Source organism: Spodoptera frugiperda, chromosome 7 (assembly GCF_023101765.2).
Source record: "Spodoptera frugiperda isolate SF20-4 chromosome 7, AGI-APGP_CSIRO_Sfru_2.0, whole genome shotgun sequence".
Lineage (NCBI taxonomy): Eukaryota > Metazoa > Arthropoda > Insecta > Lepidoptera > Noctuidae > Spodoptera > Spodoptera frugiperda.
The window spans coordinates 4,460,629-4,483,067 of NC_064218.1; the positions used below are offsets into that span (position 1 = coordinate 4,460,629).

General features: G+C 35.7%; 1 protein-coding gene and 1 long non-coding RNA gene across 6 annotated transcripts in view; one reads left to right on the forward strand and one right to left on the reverse strand.

Moving 5' to 3' along the window:
• LOC118265860 (semaphorin-1A) overlaps positions 1-22,439 on the reverse strand; it is a 337,918-nt gene that overhangs the window by 222,575 nt on the left and 92,904 nt on the right. The window lies entirely within an intron of this gene.
• LOC118272741 (uncharacterized) lies at positions 17,943-19,907 on the forward strand. Its single transcript, XR_007705493.1, has 4 exons — positions 17,943-18,450; positions 18,740-18,816; positions 18,918-19,049; positions 19,757-19,907. It is a non-coding gene; the product is annotated as an uncharacterized LOC118272741 (long non-coding RNA).

Below are 22,439 nucleotides of genomic sequence, written 5' to 3' on the forward strand. Positions count from 1 at the left end.
TTAAAATGTTCTGCTTCTTTTTGAAGGTAGCCTGTATGTAACATAAACCTATTGAGTGACTGCGAAAGCAATTTATCCGAGCATTACTCCTCACAACAAGATCAAGTACCGGGGAACTTTATCAAAGATCTTTGTAAAGATTTCGCCCTTAGTATTAAGTAGAACACCACAGTCTTCTTCAAACAGAAATAATGGGAAGAGATAACGACAGAGCTGGGCCATTACCCAATTGGGTAAACGGGGATTCCTTTCTTTTGTCCGAGTTTATCTCGTTCGCTGAAATATGATCTGCGGACGGAACTCTGATTGTCGCGGGACCATTCAATTTGGAGAAAAACTCTCCGGGCCTTCATTAAATAAAGGATATCAATATACCATGTCCTCCCACTATTGTTGTCGACATCAACTCTACAACTTGAAGGAAAATATGTGATACGTTACTACTTGGAAAACTTGTGTGTTCGATGACCTAAATAGAAAAAAATAAACTTATTACTTGGCCAGAACATTTATTGCCTTGTATTGCTGTGTGTTACAACTTTTACATAAACACCGCGCGTGGGACATGACGCAAACAAGATACGAACTTCTTTATTAAAATTTATGAGTTCTATCAGACACCGAAAGTTTTCCGAGCCCACTTGTATTATGTATGGGAAAGCGTTTACCGTTTTGTTTCTTACTTTTCTGTTTATAAATAATGGCGCGGTTTTTTGTTCTCTATACAACATGAATGGAATACTTTTTAACGACTTTTTGCGGGGTTCGAAGCTGAATTTTCCTGCTTTCTGTTCATTTTTATAATACATGAACGTGCTTTTGTGTTTTTTCGAAAAATTGCTTGAGTCACATGGAAAAACAAACATTACTTACTACTAGGTATGACTACTCAGATCTCCATAAAACCACAGGACTTAAAACAAAAGACATTCTAAGGCAAAACGAGTGTCATGGATGCCATCGTTTAGTAACAGGCATCCCAACAGCGGTGAACCAGTAAAGGAAAGTAGAGGAATTCTTGGCGAAGACTGAGAAGGCCACGAATGAAATTCCAGTCCAAACTATGCGTAAATTGAGGCCTAATTGCAATTCCTATTGGGATCCTAGGCCTCTATTGCAAGCGATGAATAGACGAACATATGAGAGCGGCTGCAAATATCGACGAAGATATTGGTTTTCGGTGAACTTTAATATGTATTCTGGCGCTTTCGTTATTTGCCTTTTGGGGTAACTTTATTTTTGTAGCTTGAGCGTTCTTTTAGATATTGAAATGGTTCGATAAATTTGACTTCAGATGATGTAGAAGCATATTATACACAAGTATATACATAAGCTGCCTTGTTGGCTGAGTTGCAAGTGCGACTGTCGGGCAAGGGATATCGGGTTCGATTCCCAGGTCGGGTGAAGTATAGCTGGGCTTTGTTCGGTTTTTCAAAAATTTTGCAATAGTTGCAGGGAGTGTAGAAATGTGCCCGGAATATGGGGATAGACTCATCACCTATCACATGGGACTTTCAACATAATGTGTGAAAAGTGGCTGTATATTGTACAGTGGCATTACGTGCCATAATGCGTACTCTGCCTACCTCTAAAAGGCGGGGGTAAAAGGCGTGACGATATTTCGATATACACATGGATCTTTTAATCCTAAAAGCGATGTAAGTATTAATATACATATATAGATATTCGTAGAAAAAAAAACTGTTCGCACTTCATTTGAAAGTGGGATGAGTCTCCCTGCCTCACCTTGATCCGCACCAAATGAATGTTTAATAAGGCCCGCTTCACGCGAACATAGCCTTGTATAACTTTTCATCTTCACTAATAATATATTTATGTCGGCTATATCCATATATTTTTAGTTCCACCCAAAAAGGTTTTTCTGTTTTCCGAATTTTATTTAAATGACACTTCTCCGAATGTGTATCGGACGATTGCTTTGACTATACTAAAGTGCTTGAGTGTACATGTATGTATGTATGTATCTATTGAAATAAAAATATGTTGCTAAGCGCAAATCGCAATTCAATAAAATTCGAAACGTTGTTTTCATTAAAGTCTGAAAAACTTTTGAAACAAATATAATATTATGCGAAAATATCTAATGACTTCTGTCTAGAAAGCCTGACTGCGTAAGTGCGACTGTCTGGGCAAGGGGTCTCGGATTCGATTCCTGGGTCAAGCAAAGTGTTGGTGGGCTTGTAAAATGCCCCATGTAAAATATCTACTTTGAAAAATACATACTTTTAGGTATTATCATCTCTTACAACACAAAAAGACATTAACAGACTTTTAGCAAAAGGCAAATCGATAAAACAAACATATATCACAAAAGATACACCCCTAAAACCGCTTCATAGACCCAAGTCTTCATATAAATCTCACAGTTCGACCCAACACAATGAATTCTATACTAAGTACATATTTATATACCCCTTTACATTATATATAGTATAATATATATGTGTCTTATAGGCAGGGCACATCGCCGGAAGGTGGGCGTTATAATTTTCGTCAGATCCGGCATTTACTGCGATTAATGTGTTAGGAAATACGGCTAAGATGAATAACGTAGTATATGACTGTAGGTACTGTTACCTGGTTATTTTATATGCTGTTTATATGTGTATTTGGCAAGGATTCTATGTTTGGTTGCGCCTGAAGTGGTTGTTACTGGAGCTTATGGGAATTAGGGTACAAAGTCTCTGGTTTTGATATTTATGTACAGAAGTTGAATGTTCTTTTGTACAAATTCAACGTACACGAGCATTTATAATTTGTAACCAGGCTTTTTTTTAAGGGGAGAAAATCATTCAATGACTTCTCTAGCCTTAGGCGAGGCGAGGCGACGCGAGACTCTTATTGACTAAAAATTATCCCGTTCCTACTCCTGCTCTTAAATATTAGATTAGATCAAAATAATTAATAAAATAAAAAAACACAAAATTTCTTTACGAAACAAAAAATATTCACCAAGGTTTCAATAAAACAAAAACCCGACTCTAATTTCCTAAGCACATAAACCTACCTAGATTACCTACAGGTACACAAAATCTACTTAAAATTAAACAAGCCCAAAGTAATTTCTTGAACCGTCAAACGTCGGCAAGTGAATCAACGATGGATATAGTGAATTAAAGGAAATTACCCTGGAACCATCGCGTGCTCCACTAATGAAAACAGTTCCCTGTAACATACTTACTTATTCTTGAAACACTAGACATTTAAACTACGTTTACTGGGTAAAATGCTCGATAAATTTCGAATAAGAATAGTGTATAGTATAAGGTATTTTTTTTAAATGGAGTGTTTTGTTATTATGTTAATAGAGATTTTTCTTAAGGAATAGGTGGCAAACGAGTCACTGATAGCAAGCGATCAGCGCCGCCCATGGACACCCGCAACACCAAAGAAGGCACAGATGCGTTGACAGCCTTTTAAATAGGAGTATTGTCCAATTGTTAAATCCTAGGATTTAACAATTGGCTTGTCCATACACATGAATGGTGTAAAGTGTTGTGTTGTAAAGTTTGTAATTCTTAGCCAGACTCTGTATTTCCCCAACAGTTATAACCTGAGTGTCATCAAGGCTCGAGTGAATATGTTGCTTATGGGCTGATGTGCTCCACCGAAGACCGCATCACTGCTTATCATTAGGCGGGATAGAGCCAAACGTCGTCCCATATAAAAAAAGTTGTAAAAATTCCTAATAATCACGTTAAATAAATCTATGTAATACACCCACTTGTCTATTCTCTTTTATATTTATTCTATTTACTTTCTATAGACCAAACATATGGAAACATACCACAAACACAAACAGAAAATAAAATTTCCACAAACCTTTCTCGATTCTTAGAATAGGGCTCCGGTTTCGAGCTGTTCACAGTGCGCACTTAGTGTGCATAAGACGATTAATGAAAAGCTTCACTTTAATACTTGATCAAAGCTACCTGGCAAACAGAATGCATAAGTAAACAGTATTCTTTAAGTGGAACACTTAAGTTATATCTTTCTAGTACCATTTTAAACTCGCTCGATTTATGCTAGCACTTATTTTGTTTATGTGTTTGGTTTAGGAGTAGCTGAGGTAAAATAGAGAAACGATTTTATCGAAGATCTTTTAGTTCGAATGCAGTTAAGTTTTTGATTAGAAAATGGGTTTTAAAATTTGATGTTGTCTCTCACATTCGTCATTATTATCAGCCGAATTATATCCACTGCAAAAATAAAGCTATCTTTTAGGAGGTATGTCGCTTGGCAATGGCTTGGGAATTGCAGTTGGGTCACCGAAATTGTAAAGGCTTGTATATCAGATAATAAAATATCTGACCTTTTATTGCAGTACAATAGGGATGTCGGGGTAAGAAAATTAAAAATGTAATTATTGCGTCAGTTAGGTAATTATTAACAGTATTTTTTTATTTTGTCATATAAGATAACAATACCTAGATAAAATGAATCAGTGGGGCTAACTATCACAATAAAACATTGTGACGTCAGATATTTCAAATGGATATATCTAGTTTCCGTAAGAAAATAAAAAATACGTGTCTAATATTTTAAAATAATCTACAAGACGGACATTAAAATAAAAATTAGTCATCTACCCTATTGTACATTACAGCACGTAATGTTGTACGTACAGGATAAAATACATTGTACTAAATTACGGATCTATGAACTTAAGAAGATTAGCAATAAATAACTGTTTATGAAGCCTTATGGAATCTTCCCACCCTTTAGACTCATCGAGACTTAAATACATCTAGTGGAAAGACAACAAACAGCCAGGATTCTTGGAACGGATAGAAAGCTTTACAAACGTGTTCACTTCAAACCATAAATAAACAAGTTGGGTGATCAAAATCAAGCTGAATTGGGAGCCCAACAACCTTATTACGACAACGACTTAGAACCATTGTTGAAACACAAATTGCTTTCACTACATGAAACTGTTCTTCAAGCAAGAATTCTGCGTTAGTCGTGTGGAGTGGTCACAGAGTAAAATATTGGCAGAAATGTCATTGTATGCATAAAGGTAAAGGTATAAACAGTTTGTATTTAAATGACTTGCGTCTTTTTGGCAGATTATTTTTATTACACCATAAAGATGCCCCATTTAGTTTTATGCAACTGTCTAGTTGTTGGCGTTTTCATTGTTAATACACAATTAGTTGTAGATATAGAAATGATAACAGCGTGATAAGATTGTAACAAGACAAGTAATTATAATTTCACATCACAAAGCAATCATAGGTGTCGACCTACTGCGAATACATACTCTATGTCCCGGCTCCAGCCACTTGAATATTTCACATCTACCGTCGAACAAACAGAATCAAAAATTAAATCTAATTCGCCTTCGGGAGTCATTAGCCATGCAACCATTACGATCCTTTCAGTCTAAGGGGTCAGGCAGTACAGATTAATGTTTGAATTTTTAAAGAAAAAAGTAAAAGAGCGAGGTGCGTTTTTTATTGTTATGGTCGAATAAAACCTCGTTTTCATTGTTTATTGTTTAAAAATTCCCATTGTTTGGTGCGTTTTGAGATGCATTGTGTGTTTTAAGAGTAGTTTTTGGCTGTGGCAGAGTTAAATTGTTGCTATACTTTTATATTTTAACGTCTGAATGCTCTGTCAATTTTGTCTCGCTGACTCTTTAAGCATGTCGTTAACGGTTTCACCATAATTCATTACAGGATCATCTTACCATAACATCATCGTCACAGGTCAATATAGCCTTTTTCTTTTAACGTCTTAAATTCTTATAGGTACGCTTTATTCTACACAAACTTTTGTATCATAAACAAGCTAAAATTTCGACTGTCTGCTAACCAAACCCCATCCATGCTACACTGAGAGCTACGAGTATCTACATCGGTACAAACATATAAACAGCAAAATTGAATTAAGTAAATATTGATATTCCCAACAGTACATTAAGACGCTGAAGCATTTAACCGTTTATCGTTTCAGAGACTTCGTTCATATTTATGTTTGCAGGTACATTTCAAGACTTAATTTGGGCTGAAAAGTACAGTTTACATGCTCTCACGCCTTGGTGAGTTCACAAGAGAGGTAAAATTTTCCTAAGTGCTCCAAGTAAATGTTGCTACATAAATATACATTTTAATAAGAATGCGAAACGTGGTTAGCATATTAAGGCTTACGGTAAAAGATTTAGCGGCACATTTAGCAATATGTTAGAGAATATAAACGGAATCAAAAGGAAAGTGAGAAACAAAAGTCCATTTAAATCATGTAGTAATCTCACCAAATTATGGAGTTGTGGCGACTTTTGCTTGGTCTCTGTGTTAGTGGAGATTGTACGGTTTGACAGGTCCGGTGTCTGGTTTCGGCTAATTACACTATTTCGGCAACATTGTCTCAGTTGAATTATTAGCTGGAAATGTCACAAGTAGTGTAATATATGGGAGGGCGCGAGCCTGACTTTGTATTAAGCCGACCGCGCGAATTATGCTCATTAAAACGTAACTTTGTTTGTGGAAAATGTATTGCTCTTTTTGATAAGACAATAATTCTACTAATTACGAAAATAGAGTTTTGATAATTGGTTAATTTGTTTTAATTCTCGTTTTATGTTTTGCGTTCTAATCCGGAGTTTATCTTTAAATCCCGGTTTAGATTGCGAGGGATTAAAGCTAAACTCTGTCGCGAAGTTTGCCTCGGTTCGCGTCACGTCATGCTAACCTCGAGCATGCAAAATACGAAAGCACATAGTTACACTTAGTATTTTTTATAGTTTGTCTTAAATTAAATTGGACATACAATAAAAATTGCTACCCCTCCCCAGATATCAACACCTTTTCTTCACATGGAGAATTTCATTATAGTCAACTACTATTCTTAAGACAACTTAACACCACATTATTATACATTACATTACATACATTTACCGACTTCTCTAGAAGTACCAATACCCAGTTACTCGCTGGACAAAAAAAAACAAATAACAAAATGTAAGAATTCAATTCACTCCTCCGAAGCCCAGCTTCAGCGTCACATGGGAAATGTGGGAATTACCATTGCAATGCGGATGTCTGGAATGTCGCGGACAACCACTTTTACTGGCCCACATCTGGGCTACATCGCCATATGAGGAGAAATGGGATTGGAGGTATTGGTGCAAGCTGTTTCTGGAATTGTGACTTTATTTATAAGAACTTATGGTCAAATTCTTAAACGTAACTTAATTTAAAGACGCACTCAAGAACGTCTTCAGAAATTCTTTACAAAAAGACAAAGATAGAACTTTCATTTAAATATGACTTAAAATTGAGTAACATTTTAGTAACTATTTGGGCGTAAAGTTAGTTAGATAAAGCTGATGTGATTGTTTTATGTAAAGTATAGATATACTATAAGGTGTACATTGTATAGCGGCATTAGGTGTCGTAATAAGCACCTCTGCCTACCCCTTCGGGGATAAAAGGCGTGACATTGTTTTTTTTGTAGATATCTGCCGTACTCAGAGACATTTACTGAATACTTATACTATTCCTTAGTAACGATTTTATTTCCAAAATAAATGTTAAGGACTAGGTTAAGTAACCATTAAATGACTCTGACTACAGCGGTTTTAATAATTACGATGTTGCTAAGGTGCCTTTTAGGTCGGGTTTCTATAAAATTTTATTTGAGATTCTGTGGTATTACTAGAAATTTTAGGATCTAATAAACCGATAGTGTTTGCCAGCCCCTTAGACGAAATCAAATTCTTGGTTTCTGACTTGAAAACTTCGAGGACGTTATTGAAGTCTGAAGTCATGTCAGACTAGAAACTAAACCAAAGAAAATGCTCCTAAAATTAGTCCATTATTGGGTAGATACATGAAACTCATTACGTAAGTAATTTTGTTATTCTTAAAAAACTTTAGGATTATGATTTCTCCTGTGTCGTGAGTGCGTTTACAAACATACAATTTCACATGCACAAGACACCCAGACCCGAAACGACGTTCGTGTGTGTGGATTTGCGGGAATCGAACCCGCGACACGTTGCGCGGCAGCCAGTTACCTAACCACCGCGCCAACTATGCAGTCCATCCGGAGCTGCGGACTACCTAGCGGGTTTACCGGGGCTCCGGTTCGAAAAGCAGGAGTGGGAACGGGGTGGTTTTTGGTCAGTAAGAGTCTGACACTCCCTCTCGCCTCGCCCAGGGCGGGAGGGGTCATTGGATGATTTTCACCCCTCAAAAAAAAAAAAACTATGCAGTCCATTCACGAAAAGGAGATGCATGAGTACTTCATATAAGGTGACTTATTTCAACGATAAATTCATTTTAAACCCTCCTTCATTTTAATGAGTAAGGAGTATAATTACTACCGGAACCAATCATCTGCAGCCAAATCATGATCATGACCACTCTAAAACAACCTCCATCTCAACATACCACTAGCAACATAAGCTATATAGCTCAGCTTTAATTCATCAAACGTATACAACATATTGCTATATCTTTTAGCCCTACACAGTACACACATGTATATTAAGTATACAAAATTAACTGAACCGTTTGTAATCGCGAAGTCTCGCAAGTGACATGGAGTCTGTCGAGCCGATGGTAATTAATTATGTTTGCCAGATACATACTGGCTGCTCCATAAATTCATGCTAGAATGGGGTCCATGTTTCTTCAACAATGACTGATTGAGATTCCAAGATTCCAAGTTATGGTGAAATGTCTTCTGACTGGGTGTTAGTGGGTGAAGGGTGCTTTGTGTGGGTAAATAATTGTATTGTATCCGTGTCTGTATGAGTACAAGAACGATAATCATTGATACAGGCTGAAAGATTCATTAGAGATCAGAAAGAGTTTTTAAAAGAATACATAGAGATACTCACAAACACAAAAGTTACAGATTTCACAAATACTCAATACTATCTGTATTGAGTATTTGTGAAATCTGTTTAGTGGTTTAGTGAAGTTAAATTTAGATAATTTTATGAGTAAATCAGTGAAACGTTTTTAAATTGATGTTTACCAATTCGACCATACTTAGCGAAGACTTACATCATCTGATACAGGAAAAGAAACCCTATTAAGTATGGAAAACATTCACTTGATATTGATTATAGATTGGCAACTATCTAACAGTTATCGATGTCCTATTGTCTTAGCTACCATTTCTATCAATAACCGTTACTTCATCGAGTAACTAAATATGGATTGTATTGTACTGCACCGATGTTCAAAGGTCTGACTCTATTTTGTATTCTAACAATAAACCACCTCATGTCTTAAAATGGAGAAGTATATGAGTAGTAGCCATGCTTGATGCACTTCACTGTTAGATTTCAAATAGATATATAGCAAGAAACCTAAAGATTTTGTATCATCTTTAAATGTAAACCTCAGGTGCCCGTTTAGACTCCATTTGTATTGTAGATCAAAGTACAAACAACGTTATTTTCATATAGAAACCCCAGAATATCAACATTACCGATCGACGCAACCACAGCAAGATCAACGAAGCAATTTTTCAATTATATAAATACACGTTTATACTCAACTTAATCGTACCCTCTTCAACTACATTAAGCCACACTTCACCCACCCTATATACACACGAAAAGGTTACATACATAATACATAATTTCGAAGTAAATACATAAATTATACCTTAGTCCTTTTGAGTAATCGAATTATTATATAATAGAACGGAAATAAGAGATGGACGTAGAGATTTGTGGTGAGTTTAAATTGAAAAGCTGACATTGTCATTGGCAGTCAAAAAGTCAGTTGAAAGTCACATTGGATGAAAAGAGATGGAAATGTAATGAAAACGCGATATTTATAGCGTTAAAAGGTTTAATTTATTTGCGGACAGTGACCCTAAAATGTTGGACATATGAGTTATGGCTCTTTAGAGGTCGCAGGGTTTTTGCGTTTCAATTTTTTGTGTGTCATTGATAATTTTGTGTTTAATGGAAGATTTTTTATGTGAAATTCTTCGCCGTTCTGGCAGAAAGCGGATTGGCAATCGCAGACTTATCAACTAAAAAAAGAAATAATGCATAACCGTCGTACTCAAAGTCATTTTTATGATTACTTAATCAATATATCGTACACCCAATCCTTAGTAACTGTTTTTGGAACAATACCGTTACTAAAGAATACTTTAAGTAATTATTAAATGTATCTGCAGTAAGAGTCATTATGTCAGAGAAAAATCTCGAAGATTTTTTTAATTTGTTTATTGTAAGAATATCTTGTAGTGAACATTAAAAATAAGTCATAAAAATTACCTTAACAATGTGAAATGGTTCAGAAAAGTTAATTTTCTCGTTCATTAATTACGGAGTTATTATTTACTTTTGTCTCAGGCCTTTTTATGGTTTGCCTCTCAAACAAGCGGTGTGGACAATTCATTTACTTTATGTACGCAGAATATTGAATAGCCATAAATTCTGAATTTTGTATTGAAAATATATTTTGAAACGTGTGATAGTTACACCTAATATAAAATGTCAATATAAGTGTATGTCAATAAATACACCATCTTGAAATTTTCTTGTATTCATTCTATTTTACTATTTCTCGAACAAATTTGTCTAGCTACAAGAGCCGAATTTTTAGCAAAAATACGTAGTGACATTTACTTTAAATTTCACCTTAACTTAAAATAAATTCAAAGAAAATAAAATACAATCTAAAATAAACTTTCTTACTCTATTTTGTAGGCATATTTTCCCAAATTCCCCAACAAATACATGAGGTACTTTATGAGCTCGAAAAGTATAAAAGATTCTTTCTTTAAATGGACTCCAGATGGCGCTTGGCGTTAATATAAAATTAATTGCGTCAACGAAGCAGAATCAGGAATACTGAGGTAAAGTGGCATTTTTAATGTTCTTTCTTTGCCTGTCTCCGTTTTACCGAATATTTAAAAAATATTATCATTCCATAATCGAATTTCTTTGGTGTTCTTTTTCTTATATATTTTTGTGACGCTCATTTCGAGTTGATGTATTTTCTTGTTTTTGTAATTAATTTTTATAATTAATTGTGTTATGTATGCAAGATTTTCCATAATAAAAGCTACCAATACATTTTCTTGCTCGTTCTTCTCTATACGAACAGACGAGGAAAAGCTTCACTATTCACTATTTTTATTATTTTAATATTTGCATCATCATTTATATAGAAAAGTCTATGAAAATTTCTTATAAATCCCTGCCCTGCGCTTCAAATTTAGTTTTAAACAAATACGTCTATGAATTTATAAAACTAGAATTGCTGTTAAACAAAACCGTAGCACACGTAATTAAAATTTTATTTACATTCGTTCACAATAGTGTTCAGCTCAAACAATTGAAATGACCTCGTTTTCCTAATGAACTTTACAAAGATCTAGCCAATACCGATCGGGAGTGTAGATAAAATTCTCAGACAAAGCAATTATACTATCTACAAGACTAGACTGAATTCCCGAACCGACTCTTTGATTAAGCACAATTTGCTACAGTCGACAAGGTAATGTTCAGTACAAAGAAGATACAATCAGATCTGTTAATCTCAAACGAAAATAGCCCTTAATAGATGTAAGGCGACGAATCGTAATTACGCTTGGAAAGAACGATGTTGTATTTGAAAGAGTCGTTTGAGAATAGTTTGATTTAAAAAAGCATAAGTAGTAAGTATTGTTTTTTTTTATTGCGTCTTGCTTACATCGAAACTCAAAGCTTTTATTTTCACATTCATGATTAACGTGAATTCTTCGAACAAGAACTGATATCATACTGACATTCCGAATTTGACATGACGAATTTTTCGTTAATTTTGTAATTAGTTGCCAATACTGTTCGATTGCACGGTTAGCGCGGTGGCAGGGCAATCAGCTGCCGCGCAACGGGTAGCGGGTTCGATACCCATGGAGCAACTTTTTGTGTGATCCACAAATTGTTGTTTCGAGTCTGGGTGTCATGTGTATGTAAACTTGTATGTTTGTAAACGCACCCACGATATAGAAGACAACGGCAATGTTTTAAAAAAAATGTGCAACCACATGTTAGCGAAAAACATTACTTATAAGACATAATTATCTGACAACGACTCTAATTTCCACAATAACAAACGAACAACCAATTTAACATCACATGTTAGACCAAGACCATTCAGTAACAACACTAGCTCAAGAGCACAGGCTTTCTAAACTACCAATATGATGTCGGCTATACCCGACACGTATACGAATAAATTGTCGAGTTTAATATCATCTGAGGTCGTTAGCTTGGCGTCTGCGAGCAATGTAACCCGATTCCTTTTGTGAATTTCGCAACATAAACAGCTGATGTACTTAGTTTTCTTTTTAGTTATTTTCTGTGATGCTTTCTTGTTTTATGTTCTGTTTATGATTTGGAAAGGAATGTTGTAGGTAATTTCTTAATACAAATACATCTGAGAATCGAGCTTAGAATATTTTTATAAGAATTCACTTAACACATAAAACCTCAAAAATTACGAAACTGAACAAAATCCACATATAAATTAGAAAAGTAACCCAAGCAATTTCTTAAAATATTCCGAAAATAAAAGGCAATATTCCGTAAACAACGCCACAGAGAAATTCTTCCCGTATTTATGGTTTTAAAAATGGTTTGACCTGCATTCCAGTGCTCTTAGACGAGCAATGGGGAAGAGATCTCGAAAGGATTTAGGAGATTAAGCACGTCGAATGCATCTGTACAGAGTTATTTCCACTCAAGATGTTCACGGCAAAAAGTGGTTTGGATTCCTCGGATATTTATTTTATTTGCCCTCGAAACAAGTCGGTTTCACTTAAGCTTAGTTCATAACTTATTACGGTTTCATTTTGCTTTATCTAGTAGACTAGGCTCGTAACTCGCTACAGTTGCCAAGACTCAAGTTTCTCGCTTTGATCTTAAGGTCTGGCCAAGACAGATGATATCACAAACAGCAAATCGAAACTCCAACCAAAATGCACAATTACTACTCAAGCGCAAACTGCACAGCAAAACATTATTCATCTCCCCGCAATTTCTGAACGAGGATGGTTAAAATTCAAAGTCAAAACGCCACGAACAATACCGCCAAAAGCGTAAAACCAACCGCGACTTTTCAAAGGAACCAGCGAACCATGCGAATTTACGGGAAACTCCAGGACAAAACCAGCTATGTCCTGAAGAGACAAATTCCCGCTTACACGCCGAATAATAACTGCCGACGACAATTCATGAAATTGCAGCGAATTTCGCCCCAATTGTACACGCCGAAGAATGTTGGATGTTCCATTATAATTTCGTTAGTAATGGTTCGCCATCCGACCGCCCTTTATCTGAGAATTTGAAGTTAGTAATGTATACAATTAAGATTAATGCGTCCTAACACGTATAATGGCGTCAAAAACATTAGCCGTGAACAAACATGTTGTAAGCGAGTTCTAATCTACGCGAGCCAGGCATGTTTTGTTAGGCGACGTCGCCGAGATAGTGGCCAGTCCCGTATTAAAATTAAATTTCGCACAGCTTGCGGGGGTCAGCACTTGTTCATTATTGAAGAGAAAATGAAAGGCGAGCTCAACCTCCATTGAGGATCCTAGTTTACTTCGTATTATTGCTCATAAAATTTTGTATATTAATTTAGTTTCAACTCCCATGTCGCATTAAGCGCGGATGAGTTGAAATTCGCTCGTGAAGTGAGCCGAAATTATATTGGATCGGTATAAAGAGAGGGAAAGCGCTAAACGTCATTAGTTGTTAATTTCATTGTATAGTTACAGCCGACAGTTCTGACGCTCTTCCAACAAAGGGTGATAAATTGTGTATGCTGTAAGTAGATGGCTTTGTTTCGACGAGCCAGCCGGGTCTGTTAAAGGAACAGGCTTACTCTTATCGCTTTTAATTTGAAACGATGCCAAAAAAATAAGGAGGTCCTGGAAGCGCGCGCGGCGGAGCAGCACGGCCGTGCGCGATTACTTAACTTTAGTGCGGCTGCGGACCGAATTACATGGAATGGCGCCCAACGTGGGGCTCGGTATAAGCAAATTGTGAGAGAACGAAACGCCTTGAAATTGCAAATTCAAGCGGCTCCGGCGCGTTTTGTTCGAGTTAGTTCCCGCAATTCGCGCACCTCCACAGTTCCTTACATTATTTAACGAAGTAGCCGCGGAAGGAGATTTCGCTGTGCGAGTTTTTGAACGACTCCAGAAAATTCATTTGTAATTCATACAGAATTCTTTGCACTTCGTTCCCTTACTTTATTACGCTTTTATATTTCACTTTTCCCCTGTCATCCGGTTATTACGTACGTGTGTCAAAAGCGTCACTCATTGTCTATTATCTGATCCAATTAAATTCAACAAAGAGCAATCTCAACGCTAATTTCCCGTACGGAGAAAAATGGTTGTTTCAATTATTTTTTGCCCTCGTATCTCGTCGAAAAAAGATTGCACAAACAAATGTACGAATTAAGCACAAACGAGGCGCCATTTGCCCAGTAATTTCATCGTACTTTTAGTAAAAGGAAGTCGGGCCCATATTCGATATTTCGACTGGAGAAATAAATGTTCGTCTATAATTTTAACAAATTTCCTGCCCGATGCGGCATTATGTTTCGCGACAGAGCAATCTGGGTCGTGATTACGCAGAGAAAAAACGCTAAGAGGCTCCCTTCTGCGACGTTACATCTTAATGTGGCCACAATATACATAATGGCAAGATATTTAGACCACGAGTGTTCTTGACTGCTATACATCAAACGAAGACATTACCACAAAATGCTGGTTAGATACCGACAGCGTAAAATATTCCAAGCGCAATGATATATTTGAGGGATATGGAAATAGGCGACGGCAGGGAGTCGCATTATGTATGCGGGTGTCCGTGACAAGAACAAAAGATTTTGAGATAACAACCGTCCCGATCTACAGAGGAATCCCGGATCGTGGGGATGTCAGGAGGATATGTAAACGGGATCGAACCTGGCTACCGACTGCACAGAATTTCTACCGAAGGAGTCGAATAAAATAAATATTTTCTAGACGCTTTAACATAACATAACTAGGTAAACATTACACCAACCACTAAAAAGATTTTCATTAAAATCATAAAGAGTAATATTTTTATTTTATACTAAAAAAGAGGTTTACTAGTGTTTAATGTTCTCCTGTGTTGGTCAACATTTTTGCCGACAGTCCGCACGATGAACCACATTTCCGGACATGAATACCACTTTTATCCATATTTTATAACTATTCATTTACATTGTACATATTTCATTGAGTTTAAAATTAAATTATTTTACGTTTCGACTTACAGGTTTTTGTGTCACGGTCCTAAATTTCTCGAAAGTCTTAGTCTAGATGAGAATTTTCAAATTAAAAGTTAAGAAAAGATTACAACAAAGTGTGAAGAAGATCCAAAAAAAAAATATCGTGCAAAAAATGTAACCTAGAAAAACTTTAAAACAGCGTGTCCTACAAACAGTTTTGTAGCAACCATCCCACACACATAAAACCACGCTACGTATAAGTATACTTAGTCGAAAATTCAGACAAACTCGCATAGAGGGCGCGTCAGTAGCAGCGCTCGTAATGAACGCCCCGAGACTCACTTTGTCTCGGTTTTTGCTTCACCTACTTGTGTGTGAATAATTTAACAGAAACCTTGAAGTTTGGGTTAAGACGCGTCTCACTATCTTGAGTACAGCTTTCTAGGTTTTTTTTTAATTCTTCCCTGAAGTTTTGATGACGTCACGGCAAGTCTTAGGAAAAAAAAGAGAAAAGAGAAGGAGATTGAAGGAGTATTTTTTATTTATACCACGAGTAAACTGAGTCAAAATCTCGAAAATATAATAATATTACGTGATGTCCGTTACCTAATAATCTGTCTGTTCATTACTATTAATTGTTCACTTTATGATTTTCTGTTTAAACAGCAATCTAAAATAAATCTATTCCCAGAAACTTACCCATCATATCAAGGTACAAATAATTTAATTTCGTAAATTATCTTGGTCAAAGATTTCCAAGAACGCCTCTTCATTTAACCGTGTCTAAATAGGGCTGTAGTACAAGTAAACATAAAAATAAACTAAGCCGAAGCAAAACAAAGCCTACATAAAGTACCAAAGCTAAGATAAGCTGTTAGTAAGACCGTTACTGGCATCTGGCCATGCCAGGCTGCCAGCCACTGGCACACAAGTAATTACTGTAATACATTTACGTTCCCACACAACACGAGATTTGATTAAAATGTAACAAAGGAAATAAGAGGACGAAACGTTATAATATTTTTGTAACACAAAGTCCTCCTAATTAATTATATAACTTTTATTCGTTTATTTTGCTTTTTGAAAACTTTTTCTTGATTTCTTGACTTAGTAACTGGCTGTTTAGAAAGTCAATTGAAATATTACGTGAAACGAAAAAACTATACGAGCGACTTTTTTCATTCTAAATACGAATTCGTAGCTCGAGCTATCATTAATATGGATAATCCATGTAATAAAAATCAACATAGCAACGAGAAAGCGTTGCAAACAAAACACAAATAAACCTTATCACCTATGCAAACGCCTTGCCCTACTCTAATTCCAATAAAAAGAAACAAAAGAACAGAAGCCCAGCACAGATCCATTCAGAAATTCAAACGAAGATGTTTCTAGTCCATACAAGATTACACCCATGCAATCTCATTCAAGCTTATCTGTATTGGATAAACCCAGTGCATTGTGTCCGACTTTATTGAATAGATGTCTACACGTCCACTCACTGCCGTGACTGGATCGTATCTGACGCTGTCAGACGTGTTAGGTCTTACGACAGCTCGGTACGCGTCAAAATCGAGAACTATGCCGGTGATCATGCGTACATAACACATTTCAGTTTCGGATTGATTCGCTTTGTGAGCGAATCGAGCGTTACTCCAAAACAAATGGTGTTGGTAATATATTTGCTTTGTTAGAACGAATGCACACATACAAATAGTTGTTAGTTCAAGAGTTGGTACGCGAAAATATTTGTGCGGGAAATTGTGTTAAAATTTAACACGAGGGTAGTGTTTGGGTTTTGTGTTGCTTTAATCGGTTTAGAGAGCCTTTTTACTAGTGTTATACAATTAGAGGAATAGGAAAAAAACAATTTTATGTATGAATTTCTATCAATTTATGATTAAGAGGTCAGCACATTAAACTATAATCCATCCTGAACCTTTTTTTAGTTGCTCTTTTTGCAAGAACTATTATACTTCATCAGATTTTTTCTGTATTAAAAATAAACCATTGGAACAAATACTCCAAAACACAGATACATTATAAAACCACGTCGAAAATGTAGGTACCTTCGTCCATAATGTAGGCAATGTGAATATTTCATAGCCCGAGACGTTGACGCCGTACAATATCGAACGGTACTGTTGTACTATTCTATATTCTGTGGCAAATGCACTTGGTATGTTTGTCTTACAATACATATATTATATTGGTATACGAAGCTATGCTTGGTCACAAATATTGGAGAACATATGAGTTTTGTCAGACGTGAATTTTGTTGTTCTATGTTGGTGCCATATCAGTATATTGGCGCATCTTTGGTGTGTTGGTCGCAAACATGGATTTATTAAGTGAGCCATTTAAAAAAAAAGGAAATTAAAGTCTTCTAGAACTAGATTTTATGTACTGACTATATCTAATAACGTGTGGATTCCTTGCGTTAGTGACAAAACACAGTATAATTTAATAAATATGTGTAACACATTACACCTAAAAAACTAAACTCCATAAGCACTTACACGAGCAAACTAAAATGCTATTTATAGCTACAAAAACAAGGTTGATTTTCCACTATAAATAAATAATGTAACTCCACAGGACGTAGGTAAGTAACGTATAATTTTTCATCGAACAGTTTGCCTTACTAAGTAGGGTTTAATTACTGTTTTGTACTGTTAATATCCTGGGTCCTTAGACAAAGTAACATCGCTTGGTAGCGAAACGATATCTAAAATCGTCATCGTCTCAACGATAACGACAAACATTTCTTAGACAAAGTAACATCGCAATCGTTATCGTTGTGTCGAATCGATTGTTCGCTAAAAAGCAAAAATATTGTTTATGGTAACGAAAATTTAGCTGTCAGTGTCACTCAAGAAGTTCAAATCGGATTATTCCCGCGAGTTATTACTGTTTTCGAATTTTACTGATAAGAATAAGTGAGTTGTTGGCGATCGCCGTACTTCGTGAGGGTGATGATATCACGGTCAGCGACGTTGGAGTGCTGGGTGACGTCACGGGATGGGCACTGTGGACGCCGCGCCGGTGGGCTTCAAGTGGTTGTGCTGCGATGTCCTTAGCCCAGACGTAAATATCCGAAAACTGCTGGGCTCAAGTGCTTCCCAAGAGAAATATGACTTTATAAGTTCAATTTCGAACTAGCCCTCGCATAAGACAGTCCACGTTATTTCTAGTAAGTAATATAGTCTTTGTTTTAAGTAGTCGTTTTACTTCAGTGAAATCATAGAAATAAAGAGTAGCTAAAGTATTGTAGATTATAATAAAAACAGAACTTTATACTAGTAAGTAAGTGAATAGAGTATTATTATACTAAATTGTTGGTCAGTGGGTAGCCTTCGGGGCGATATTAAGTTTTAATTATCATTAACTTTGATATTAAGTTTTAGTCTTAATCATAATCAAAATAGACTCATTTTTATAAATGACTGGTGTTCTAATCTATTGATTATTATAATTTTTAGTGATAGTGATGAAACATGGAATCAAGAGTGCGAACAAGTTCCCAACAATTGTCAATGCTGCTTGAGGATATAGCAAAGTAAGTAAATCCAAGTTGTATTCACTAGTATGTAATGTACACAATGACGCAATCTTAACAATGAAGTACTTATACTGAATCTTTGTTTGTTTATGTTACAGTCATGGTGCCCGGCGAGGCCTCTTGCTGCATCACTAGGTTGGGTACAGTCAGACCGACTGTGGACTGAACTGACAAACATATTGAATGCTGTTGGTGGTGGTGGCAGCAAGACTACAGACAAGTGATAAAAAGTAAGGATCTAATGAACATTTTTGGAAAGACTGGTGTGATGGTAGAGTGGCTAGCAAGCTATTTTCTAAAGGGTTTTGGATAAGTGGACACACCCTTGTGGTTATGAAAATTGGCTTGTAATAATTTTCTCTGTTATAACTAGACTGGGGACTTTTTATAATTATGATGATGATCAATCTCTGACACCCATAGTAAGAAAGAAACAAGAAATGTTTATTGGCATATACCATAAAACATTTGCTTTCTTAGTTGTAAGTTTTCTTTTACACATTTGCTCATAAAACATTAACCTCCTTACTACAAAAATTCAAACAAGTACCTACATATATAGTATAGTACAAGCTATACTTTGGTGTTCAAACCTGCATGTTATTGTTTTTTTCAATTAATTTCAAAAGTTCTTGCCAAATTGGCTTTTTAATCTCATATACACATATATTATACTTATAACTATGGACAAGACTATAGAAAAGCTAGGATTTAATGTAAGTACTAGGTAGGGCTCAAAAATGAGTTACTTAATTGTCCTTAGTAGGTAGATGGCAAATAAATAAATCGAAATGTTTTATAAAGTATTCTTATTAACATTGTAACTTCACTTACATGAAAGACACCATTAAATTTTTTGATAAATTAGTTTTTAACTTGGTTAATCTGGTTATGAATTATTATTTATATATATAAATAATATTTCTCCATCCACCAGGCGTGATCCGCGGTTGAGATCGCCAGCGACACCGCAGTCTGCTGTTTCTCCCGGCCCTCGTTTGAGCGACCCCCTTCGAGATAGCGGCAAGCGAGTAGCTAAAAAGCTAAGAGCACACAGCACCTGAAAATTATAATAATACAGATTTAGATTATGTGGTTTTATTTTTACTTACCTCTACAGCAGTTAATAAAGTATTGTGTCGTACCACAATATTTTTGGTATATAGTTCCTATAATATATAAAACTAACCGACGAATAATGCTTTAACTCAAGTTATTAGGATCAATAACCAACAACAAAAGTATATGTTTGCCTTAATGTAAAATTTCTTACCTTTAGTTCCAGGGGAATCTCAGTAGAACCTTTTAATCGTACATGAGCTTCTAGCTCCCTGCATAATTTCCTAAATGCTCTTTTATTAAGTCTGAAATGTTAGTTGAAAAACAATTCAGGCATTTCTCCAATTGTTTCCAATAGCCGTCGCCGCATTTAGTCGGTTTTGACGCCCGCGTCGCCATAGGATAATGCAAAATTTATCCTATCACCTGAGTCAGCTCATACCCTGTCTGTCGATAACTACAACGTTTTAGCGTTCGTTTCGTTATCCTTAATGACGATCACGATCGAGGCGAAGACGAACACTGAAAGTGCGGCTTGTCTACGCATTTGTATGGAATAAACACGATAACGTTCGTGAACGTATTCGTTACTTTATGGTTTCGTTATGAAATGTTACATTGTCTACCAAATTGCGATAACGATGTCGATTGACCACGTGACTTAACGCAGCTCCATACATTTTGGACTTTTCTAACTTCGTTATCGTTTTTAAATTGTTACTTTGTCTAAGGCCCCTGTAATTACTCTGAAATGAATCGAGTGGTACGTGCTACTATTCATTGAGTAAATAACCAATTTGTTTGGTAAACATTCGTTTCGTAAAATTATATTTAGTCATCGAATGACCAATTATTGCACATGGTTATCAGGCTCCATTCCTAGATCATCACCATCATCATCATATCATAATAGCTTCTGCCAACGGCTTCGCTCGCGTTCCCGTGGAATAAAAAATCCTATTACCCAAGTCAACTTATACCATGTCTGTATACAAAATTTCATCAAAATCCGTTCAGTAGTTTCAGCGTGATTGACGGACAAATATCAAAACAATAAACAAACTATTATAATATTAGTGTGGATAGTGTGACTAGCTACAAATATAGACCTCCCTTAATACCTTGCCTTCTCAAGCAGGAAAAAATATTATTGACAGTTTCGAATTCAAGATTCGACTTTGATTTTTTCTCATTGAGTAGTTCGAATTCATGCCTTATATAATTACAATATTAGACTCACTCGCTATTACATTGGACTCATAGCTGCTTCAATGTCATTCACCTTTTCATACATAAAAGGTATGTGTGATAAAAACAAATAGTGACAATATCACCTAAAATTAAAAGCATTAATATCAAGTAACGTGATCATGTGACTGACAGCTTCATCCTACAACTGTCGGTCGGTATTTCTGATTGGTCGTTTCATGTGTTGCCAGTATAATGGTTTCATTGCTACAAAATTCCTATAATTTTATCTCTGCTCGAGTAGGTAATAATATAATTTATTTTAATTAAAACTATAATTATGTATCTAGTGTATGTAGAGACATAAAATGATATATTATTGAAATGTTTTTTATTACATATGAATGCGACCAAAAACATTTTCGTATCATTATTTTCTGCTTCAAATAATTGGATACAATAATGCAATCGTATTGAAATAATACAACTGGAATTAAATGGTTCATTTGCTGTAATTTTAAGCTAAAATTCAACAAAATAAATTCCATAAATAATGTTGCTAACAATTAGCATTAAAATGTAATAAAGAGCGTTTAAAATGCGCAAAGATAAGAACAAAACCGTTATATTTTAAATAATTACTAAGCAGGGATTGCAGAATATTCTGTTTAAGCACTGACACAAGACGAAAGCTCCAAAAACGCAGCATCGTTTACAGAGTGCACCGTAATAAATTAATTTAGCGCCGTCCTGCATAGTTGAGCGAAATTAACCGGGCACAATAAAGATTTGCCCGTAAAACTATTTGGACAAGGCCAACTATTTGGATTAAAGCAGGCCCAACTACAACAGCCAACTCGAGAATGCATTGGCAGAAAACTGCATTCATTTTATTTCTCTATTTTTTTCATTTTGTTTCGTGCCAGTGTTGCGTTATGCTTTGTAGAAAATACGTTTAAATATATTTCTGTGTTCTATATTTAAACATGGTTCGCCATACGTTACTGGTGGGCGTTTAATAAAATTGTGTAAGGTTTCGTGCGTATTTCATTTGTATAATTTCATACTAATAACAGTAGTTACGTTTACATATAAGAAAAATAATGAAAATTTTACTGGTAAACAAATATATTTCCTGTACTTATTACTCTAATGAACATAAGTACCGAAAAACAGTTTCCCATTTCCGAAATCTAGTTTCGAAATGTACCAAGTAAAATTCCTCACATGCAACAATTAATCTTTCTTAATCCAAACTTGGGAGCGGTTTATGGCCCCGAGTATGGTGTTACAGCAACGTGGCAATTTGCCAGGCAAGCCTTCCTGGTGCCAGCCAAGCATCCATAATATCGTCTACGGCGTGCCATATATTG